Genomic DNA, 9,893 nt, shown 5'->3' on the forward strand with positions numbered 1-9,893 from the left:
GCCTTCTTCACCACCTTCTCCACCTGTGTTGCCACCTTCAAGGATTTGTGGACTTGCACACCTAGGTCCCTCTGTGTTTCTATACTCCTGATGACTCTGCCATTTATTGCATAACTCCTCCCTACATTATTTCTTCCAAAATGCATCACTTCGCATTTATCCGGATTAAATTCCATCTGCCACCTCTCCGCCCAATTTTCCAGCCTATCTATATCCTGCTGTATTGCCCGACAATGCTCTTCGCTATCCGCAATTCCAGCCATCTTTGTGTCATCCGCAAACTTGCTGATTACTCCAGTTACACCTTCTTCCAAATCATTTATATATATTCACAAATAGCAGAGGTCCCCAGTACAGAGCCCTGCGGAACACCACTGGTCACAGACCTCCAGCCGGAAAAAGACCCTTCGACCACTACCCTCTGTCTCCTATGGCCAAGCCAGTTCTCCACCCATCGAGCCACTTCTCCTTGTATCCCATGAGCCTTAACCTTCTTAACCAACTGCCATGTGGGACTTTGTCAAATGCCTTACTGAAATCCATATAGACGACATCCACGGCCCTTCCTTCATCAACCGTTTTTGTCACTTCCTCAAAAAACTCCACCAAATTTGTAAGGCACGACCTCCCTCTTACAAAACCATGCTGTCTGTCACTAATGAGATTGTTCCGTTCTAAATGCACATACATCCTGTCTCTAAGAATCCTCTCCAACAACTTCCCTACCACGGACGTCAAGCTCACCGGCCTATAATTTCCTGGGTTATCCCTGCTACCCTTCTTAAACACGGGACCACATTCGCTATCCTCCAATCCTCAGGGACCTCACCCGTGTCCAAAGAAGCGACAAAGATTTTCGTCAGAGGCCCAGCAATTTCCTCTCTCGTCTCCCTGAGCAGTCGAGGATAGATGCCATCAGGCCCTGGGGCTTTGTCAGTTTTAATGTTCCCTCAAAAACCTAACACTTCCTCTCTCGTAATGGAGATTTTCTCTAACGGGTCAACACCTCCTCCGAGACACTCCCGGTTAACACGCCCCTCTCCTTCGTGAATACCGATGCAAAGTATTCATTTAGGATCTCCCCTATTCCCTTGGGTTCTAAGCATAATTCCCCTCCTTTGTCCCTGAGAGGTCCGATTTTCTCCCTGACAACTCTTTTGTTCCTAACGTAAAATTAAAACCAGTTACCAATACATACGACAAGGTTACCTCCAGTTCTCTACACTTCCACTTTTTTAACAGTATCTTGTAGGGAACCTTACAAATGCCTCTGGAAGTCTATATCCATTGATACGTCCCACCATTCTGGTGACATCCTCAAACAAATACAACTAGATTAGCTAGATGTGATCTATCATTCACAAATCTATGCATTATACATTTAAGATTCACATTTTAAAAATTGCCACATGATTCCATAGAGTCCAACAAAAACAACAGGTTGAGCGGCACTGTGGCACAGTGGTTAGCACTGCTGCCTCACAGCGCCAGGGACCCAGGTCCAATTCTGGCCTCGGGTGACTGTTTGTGTGCAGTTTGCATGTTCTCCCCATATCTGCGTAGGTTTCCTCTGGATGCTCTGGTTTTCTCCTGCTGTCCAAAGATATGTAGGTTAGATTGATTAACCATGCTAAATTGCCCCTTAGTATCAAGGAGATTAGCAGGGGTTACATGGATTGGGCCTGGATGGGATTGTTGTCGGTGCAGGCTTGATGGGCCAAATGGCCTCTTTCTGCACAGTAGGGATTTTTTGATACTATGATTCTATGACTCTTACTTGGCCTCTGTAGTGATCTAGCAAGCCATTCAGTATCAAACTGCAACAAAGAGTTCCCAGGGTAATTAATAATGAGCAATGTATGCTGGCATAGCCAGTGATGCCCACAAAAATGAATTGTTGAAGCTTTGTTGTGTTATTAATGATGATTTGCCTATAGCTTTAGAAATATTCTGGTAGTTCCAGAGCCAACTGATTCATTTGCTTGGCTTTTTGACAATGCATCTCCAGATATTTAATACGCAAATATAATTTGAGCTAGTGCTTACAGTTTTGCGATAGTGCATTTTAAGCATGTTTATTTGTTCTATCCTTTCTTTTGTCTTAGTACATGTTTTAGAAAGCTAGTTGAAAGGAAACTCAACCCTACCCAGGGAAATATAAGTTAATGTTTTGCTCTAACCAGTTTATTCCGAATTAAGTCAGCAAAGCAAATTATATTGCAGAGCTTTACGTTAGTTATCCTTATAGCCTCTACAAGTTTGATTGCCAATTTAGTGCCGTATTATGTAACACAAACAGAATAGGAAAAATGATGTTGCAGATAAGAAGTGAAAGATTATACAGTTCATTGAGAGACTTGCTGGAAGCAAAAGAGAGGAAACTAATGGGAGAATTTTATAAAGGTAAGTAAAATTAAACCTTTTAAGGCCCCACCTTGCCACATGTCTACATGTCCAGTAGAAAAGGAGACCAGTGGAAGGATGTCAGGCAGTTCAGAGTGCCCATGGGGTGCCCTCTGACCCCCGCCATTATTGACATTCACATTTCAACAATTTCAGAGAGAGATAGTGAACTCCACTTTGACAGACACTGCTGGTGGAGTCTCCTCCCAATGTTGATCGCACCAGCAGACCCTTGGTGCCATCACAATGAGGCATGAATACCTGTTGAATCTTGTATTGAAATGTTCTTCAGCAGCATCCCAATTAAGGCATGCCATGCTTTACCTGGTGTTGCATGAAAGAAGGCATGCCAAGGTGACCAAACATCTGCCAAGATGTAACCAACTCTTTTTGCAACCCCTGGCAAACTCATCTAAGAATGGCTGTGGTAAATTGACTTCTTAACGTCTGGATCAGCAAAATGGAAGATGTGAGAATGGTTATTTGCTGCAAAGACAACTGCGGCTACAATATATCACAGATCCTCTACTTGTGGTCTGAAGCTTGGCTGAACCTTTGACAGTCCTAGCATAGTTGTCAAGTGGTACAGATGTAAACCTCTCAGTTACCTTCTTTGAAAAATAGGTAAAATGTGAAATTCCAGTTACTTACAAAGAGAATAAAGCCACAAGATTCATGGTTTTAAATAACCATGAGGAATTTAGCTATACAAGAGTCAACAAAGCAAATAGTCACTACCATCGATCCTATACTGGAACATCCAGGGTTAGGATGAGATAAACATGGATTAACAGGAAAACTTTGATCGAGCACTAGCTGGACATTAAATGGCAGTAACATCCAAGACAGGTCCCACAAATTTCTCAGCAACCCACCCAAATGTCACAGTCAGTCACATAAATCCTTTAAACTCTGTCTTCCTTATGAGATATTTCAGCTCCTCTCCTTTCAGGACACGGTCTCTGATTTAGCTCAATAGCAGCTGCAAATCAGCCTGCAGGAAACCTTCTTGCTTCTTGTCAGGCAACTAGACTCCAGCTCAGACTGCCTCAATAACTGTTCATCTCCAGCTGCTCCATCACTTTGCTCGAGAGTGCATTCCCCGGTATTTGCCAGATGACACTACAAAGTCTGAAGCACCATTCCAGGTTCCTAGCCACACTGGTGCTAACAACTGCTGTCAACCTTCTTCCCGGCCGCACTGAGCAGCTACTGCCTCTGAGTTACTCGGAACCTCAATTCCTATCTGCACCAAGCATTGACTGCTCCCGTGCTTCCCTGAGCCTCTGTCCCTTCAGCAGCACAGAGCCAATGAAAGCACTTCAGCTGCATGGAGCTGAGCCACTTCTTCTGCCCTTCTTGATTCACTGTCACGAGAGCTCACTTTCATGCCTTTCCCAGGTTCTTGTGGTCATTATTTCATGCCTCATTACCATGCAGGCACACTGCCTGGTTCCTATAGCTGCAGAAAGGCCAGGAAAACACCAGTCCAATGCACTGCAACCTCCCTGGAGTGGACAGTCATCTCTTCAACTAATTAGGGGTTCTACCACTTGTGGAAGACCCGAAAGTAAGTGCAGCATGAATGTCAGTTACTTTCCAGCTCATCACCTCTTTATCATTTCCTCACACAAGTAGTACATGCGGTAACATAGCAACTTCAGCAGCCATCAAAGAGGATACCCAATGCTGAGCTGCACCTTGGTTCATGCCTGCACCAACTTGCCTCTTTCCCTTCATCCTGATGTGCCATTTCTTAACTAATGCTTCTTCAGCCTTGGTGAAGGTTGCTGATGACTTGAAGTGTCTTCTAATCTCTGGAAAGTTATTAATTTAATGACTCTCAGTTATCATACTATGGGTAGAATTTTCCAGCCCCTCCCCCCCCCCCCCCCCCCCAGCATGTTTTCCAATGGTAGAACGCATCTTCCAGTCCCGCCGCTGTCTACGGCATTTTGTGTGGCTCGCCCATCCTGCTGCCAAGGAACCTGTTGTTGGGGGTCACCTTCAATTGGACCAGAACATCCCACACTGAGAAAGGCCAGAAAAACCCCCCTATGTTTCATTAAACTTTAACCTACACATGATTTCCCTCTCCTGCCATTCATGTCACCCTCGACCCAACTAAAGTAGATTTACGATGGAAATGAGAATCAGGAGAGATATATAATGGATGTCTGAAATGCTATCAGCCATTCCATGCCATCAAAGACAAAATTATCCCAAATTGACTTTTGACACCTGTTTTCAACAGAAAGTGCAGCATATTAACACATGATTTGCCTATGGTTCTAAGATGATGGAGCATGTTAATTGCTGATGAATAATACATTTAATTTCAAGGCTTTAAAATCAGATCTATTAACTGCAAACCAAATTGTCAGTCTGGTTCAGTGGTAAAACTCTCACCTCTGAGTCATTAACTGGTGGAATCAAACCTTAGAGATAAACTGGGCTTGCTTTGCCTAAGTGCTGAAGAAGTGCTATATTGTGGGCGAACAGTCTTTTGGGTAGAATATTGAAGAAGCCCTCTTCTTGTTTGATTGGCTCAGATGGAGATTAAAGATAATTGGCTGTATGATAAATACAACAAGTGGTTGTACTGGTCAACATTCTCTTTTAAGCAACTCAGTATCTCTGCTTATTCATTTCGTTGCTCATTGTGTGATTTTTACCCTGTTAAAGATGACTTACTGTAAAGGACTTTGTAAATTGGGCATACCATTTGTTCATCCCTTTCATGGAAAAAACGACAGAGATATGACATTTATTCATAAGGAAATTTATGACTCACTTCACTGACACACTGAAAGATTGATAGCCTTTCATCAGAACTGGAAGATGTTAGAGATTTCCTGCAGTCAACCTGCCTTTCTTCCACCACATTTTTGGGCCATGAAAGACATTTCTTCTTTAAGTAAAGATAGATTTTCCATTCACTCTCTCTCCACCTACTATGCTGTAAGTATTTATATCTTCTCTGTGCCCAAACCTTTGTCTCTACACTTGTCCCATTATGTTTTATTTTGCCTTGCATCATTATCACTTCTATATTTAAACATTCCTACCTTTTACCCTGTTACAACTGTCTCCCTTTGATTCCATTCTTGCCCATATTTTCCCTTATTCTGCTCTTGCTGGGTAAATTAACATTTTCATGCTGAAGGAATCTTTAGGGAAGTGCGATCATAAGATGTAGAATTTCACACTTAATTTAAGGGTGAGGAACTTCAGCTGAAATTAATGTCTTAAACTTAAATAAAGGCAATTGCAAAGACATGAAGACAGAATTGGCTAAAGTGGACTTGGTAAATAGATTAAAGGTAATCTTAAGCAGAAGATAAGCAGTGGCAGGGAATATATAATAATTCTCAACAAAGGTATATTCCATTGAGAAGGATGAACCTTCTGAGGCTAACTAAGGATGTTATGAATGGTGCCACATTGAAAGAAAAGGCATACAATATTTTGAAGATTACCGGTAGGCCATAAGATTGGGGGTGGGTGCGGTGAAAGTAAACAACAAAGCATAACTAACAAAAAGGGAAAAACTAGATTATGAGAGTAAATTAGCAAGGCATATAAAAAGAGATACTAAGAGATTATAGAAATATATAAAAAGGAAGGGAGTAGCTAAAGCAAATGTTTATACCTTAGAGGATGAGATGGCAGAATTAATATGATGCAAGAATCTTTGAGCAAATATTTAATGTCTTCATGATAAAATAACAGTAGCAAATTAGAAGTCGGGCAAGTGGTGGAGCATTTTGGTGACAATGACCATAACTCAGTAGGATTTAAGGTAGTTATGGAAAGGGACAAAAATGGACTGGAAATGAAGGTTCTGAGTTGGGGAAGGGTCAGTTTTAATAGGATAAAACAGGAGCTGGCCAAAGTTCTTCATCTACATCAGAAAATCTACATCAAAGCAGTGGGATTCATTCAAAAAGGAAATAGAGAGAAATACAAGGCCAAAATGTTCCTGTGAAAATGAAGGGTGGTACAACAAGTCCAGATAACCCTGGACATAAAGGGGTCTCCACATCATAAAGGGATATCCAGGGTTGGATTAGGAAAAAGAGGGAGGCTTATGGCAGATACCGAGGGCTCAAAACAGTGGAAGTCTTTGAGGGGCTATAGAAAGTGCAGGGGGTTATTTATAAAAGAAATCAAAAGAGCAAAGAGGGGGCATGAAAAAACACTGGCAGGCAAAATAAAGGAAAATTGAAAGGCGTTTTACAAGTGTATTAAGGGCAGCAGGATGACCAGGAACTCTCTGAGCTCCCCAGTGATTGCAGCGATTAAGTTGTGGTGGGGTGGGTGAATCAGGGGTGATCCTCATGGGCATAAAAACTTTATTAATGGGGCATGAGTTTCGGTCAGAAATCCCGCCGCCGGCATTGACGGGAATCACTCCATTTTCACGCTGGAACCGACACTGCCAAATTGTCGTAAGATTTTGCCCTTTTTTTTAATAATCAAAGTGAGATATGGCTTATTTCTAAATATAGTAGAGCATTTCTAGAAACTAGATGGAAAGACTGCAGTGAACTGACTGTACATTTTGTGGGGTTGAATTTCTGTGATGAGATAGTTGTACCGTTGACTGGTTAATAAGTCCATACAGATCTCTTCAATTCCAAGGTAACTATCTTTTCACAATATGCTCTGGGAAAAGCAGTGAGTAAAATATATAGATTAGTGTGAAAAAAAACAAACAAATGATCACCATATAAAGAAGTCAACCAATGAATTAAACATATTTCACAGTGGAATTTCAATCTCTCATAGGAACACAGGAACAGGGGTGGAGATTCATCCTCTTGAACTGCTCCACTACTCAACAAGATCATGGCTGATCTGTATTTTTATTCCATCCAACCATCTTAATTTTTCAACCCTTGATACCCTTCCTAATAACAGTCAGTTTTAATTTTCAATTAAAATAGCCTCAGCTGCTTTATTTGAAGGTGAGAGCTGCAAATGTCTGTGATGCTTTCTGTGAAGAAGTATATTCTGACACCACCCTTAAATAGCCTCAATCTAATTTTAAGCTTCTGATTCTTAGAATCACAGAATCCCTACAGTGCAGAAGGAGGCCATTCAGCCCATCGAGTCTGCACCGACCACAATCCCACCCAGGCCCTATCCCTATAACACCATGCATTTACGTTAGCTAGTTCCCCTGACACTAAGGGGCAATTTAGCATCGCCAATCCACCTAACCCGCGTACCTTTGCACTGTGGAGGGAAACCGGAGCACCCGGAGGAAACCCACGCAGACACAGGGAGAATGTGCAAACTCCACACAGACAGTGACCCAAGCTGGGAATCGAACCTGGGTTTTTGGCACTGTGAGGCAGCAGTGCTAACTACTGTGCCACTGTGCCGCCCATATCCCTTGATCCCTTTAGCACCAAAGGCTATATCTATTTGCTTTTGAAATCACACAATTTTTGGCCTCAACTACATTCTGTGGCAGTGAACTCCACAAATTCACCATTCTCTGAGTGAAGAAATCTCTCCTCACTTCAGTCCTAAAAGGTTTACTCCTTATCCTCAAACTATGATCCCTTGTTCTGGACTCCCTTCCTTTTCCCTTCCTGACAGCATTCCTGGTGTACCTACACCACATGGAATGCAGTGGTTCAAGAAGGCAGCTCACCACCACCTTCTCAAGGGCAATTAGGGATGGGCAATGAATGCTAGCCTAGTCAGTGAAGTCCACATCCCATGACATGGGGTGACACAGTGGTGAGAACTGCTGCCTCACAGTGCCAGGGACCTGTGTTTGAATTCGGCCTTGGGTGACTATCTGCGTGGAGTTTGCACGTGTCTGCATGGATTTCCTCTGGGTGCTCCGGTTTCCTCCCACAATCTAAAAATGTGCAGCTTAGGTTGATTGGCCATGCTAAATTTCCCCTTAATGTCCCAATATGTGTAGGTAAGGGGAATTAGTGGAGTAAATACATGGGATTCTGGGGATAGGGCCTGGGTAAAATGCTCTGTCGGAGACTTGGTGCAGACTCAATGGGCCAAATGGCCTCCTTCTGCACTGCAGGGATTCGATGATTCTACGATTTTATGAAAGAATATTAATAAAAACTCCCCACCAGAGGAAACAATTTGTCTCCATCTACCCAATCAAACCCTTTAATCTTAAACACCTCAATTCCAGCGAGAGTGGCTGAAAATGGCTGACCAAGTAGAACAGAAGAAAAGGACGTTGAGGAAATTTACGCAGAGGTGTGGGTTTGGATCAGCTCCTCGACATGTCCTATCAACAACTGATGCAGTTGTCTTGTGCCCATTAACACAGGCGTGTGAACAGAGGCCTGCACCGCAAACAGCAGCCCCTCCTGAAGAGGCTGCGCAAGGCCAAAAAGGAGCTTCCGATGGAGAGACCAGAGGTTGTCAAAACTCACCTTCGGGATGTGGTTATCCTCCCAGAGATGGTTGGCAGCATGGATGGTGCGTACAATGGCAAAACCTTTAATCAGGATGAAATCAAGTGGGCAATGTTCAGCCATTATCTTGGCAAGCTCTCCATCATCTTCAAGCCTGTCAAGCACGGTAGACTTGTGCCGAAACTTTATTGCCTCACCGCCCGAGGCTTGTAAGATCCCACCCGAGGCCAATGGAGAATGCTGTTCTGCGATCCTCGCCCGCCCCGATTCCAGGGCCGGTGTGTCAGTAAAATTCAGGCACTGGTATCGGTGCCACTCACTCCTCCAGGTTCATCCCTCTGGAGTAAAGAGTTTACAAAGGAAAGGTGTAAATAAAATTGGTTCCAGTGAAAAAAATAGCTCACTTTTTTATCTTCTATATCCAAGGGAATACAAACCTAGATAATGCAATCTGTGCTCATAATTTAACCCTTTTAGTCCCAATATTATTCCTGTAAATTAGAGCATAGCCAATATTGAAAATAATAATTACATTGAAAATTGGCAAGGACAGCTTCTGAGGCAATTTTCCTCTGCATATAAGAAATAAAATCATAAGTGCATTTTCCCCTTAAGTGACCAAGGGCACTTCTTGCCTCCATGGGTGTTTTGCTTGAGTAAGGAGGGCATCCTGCCCTGTGGGGAGACTGCCATGGAAAAACCTGAGTCTTCCCAGTCTGGTGGAGATCCCCTTTTATCGGCATTTCATAGGGTCAAAAAGCCCTGACATCCTAACCACTGGGGCCCCTACCTGTCTGGCTTCCTGCTTCCTCCACTACCTCCTCTCCCTCCCAGAGTGGCCCACTATTGAGGTACTCTGTGAAGGAATCTATATTTTTGGATTTTTGGTTGCATGTTTTTAGCATGGAGCCATTGTAAGCTAACACCTGTAGGAGTGAGCTTTGGTTGACTGGAGATTATAACATTTAAGGTTCAGAATATACCAAGTTTGACATATTAGACCTTACTTCAGAACAGAGGTTCACCCTGTTGTAAAATTTAACAGTCCAAAGGGTAATTGTTGGCAGCAGCTGCTCTGATGTA

At 43.0% G+C, this 9,893-nt stretch overlaps 1 pseudogene; it reads left to right on the forward strand.

The window, feature by feature from the left end:
- Positions 1 to 8,596: 8,596 nt before the first annotated feature.
- Positions 8,597 to 9,157, forward strand: LOC144491092 (small ribosomal subunit protein uS19-like; annotated as a pseudogene).
- Positions 9,158 to 9,893: the final 736 nt, after the last annotated feature.

This window comes from Mustelus asterias, unplaced genomic scaffold, assembly GCF_964213995.1.
Source record: "Mustelus asterias unplaced genomic scaffold, sMusAst1.hap1.1 HAP1_SCAFFOLD_4416, whole genome shotgun sequence".
NCBI lineage: Eukaryota > Metazoa > Chordata > Chondrichthyes > Carcharhiniformes > Triakidae > Mustelus > Mustelus asterias.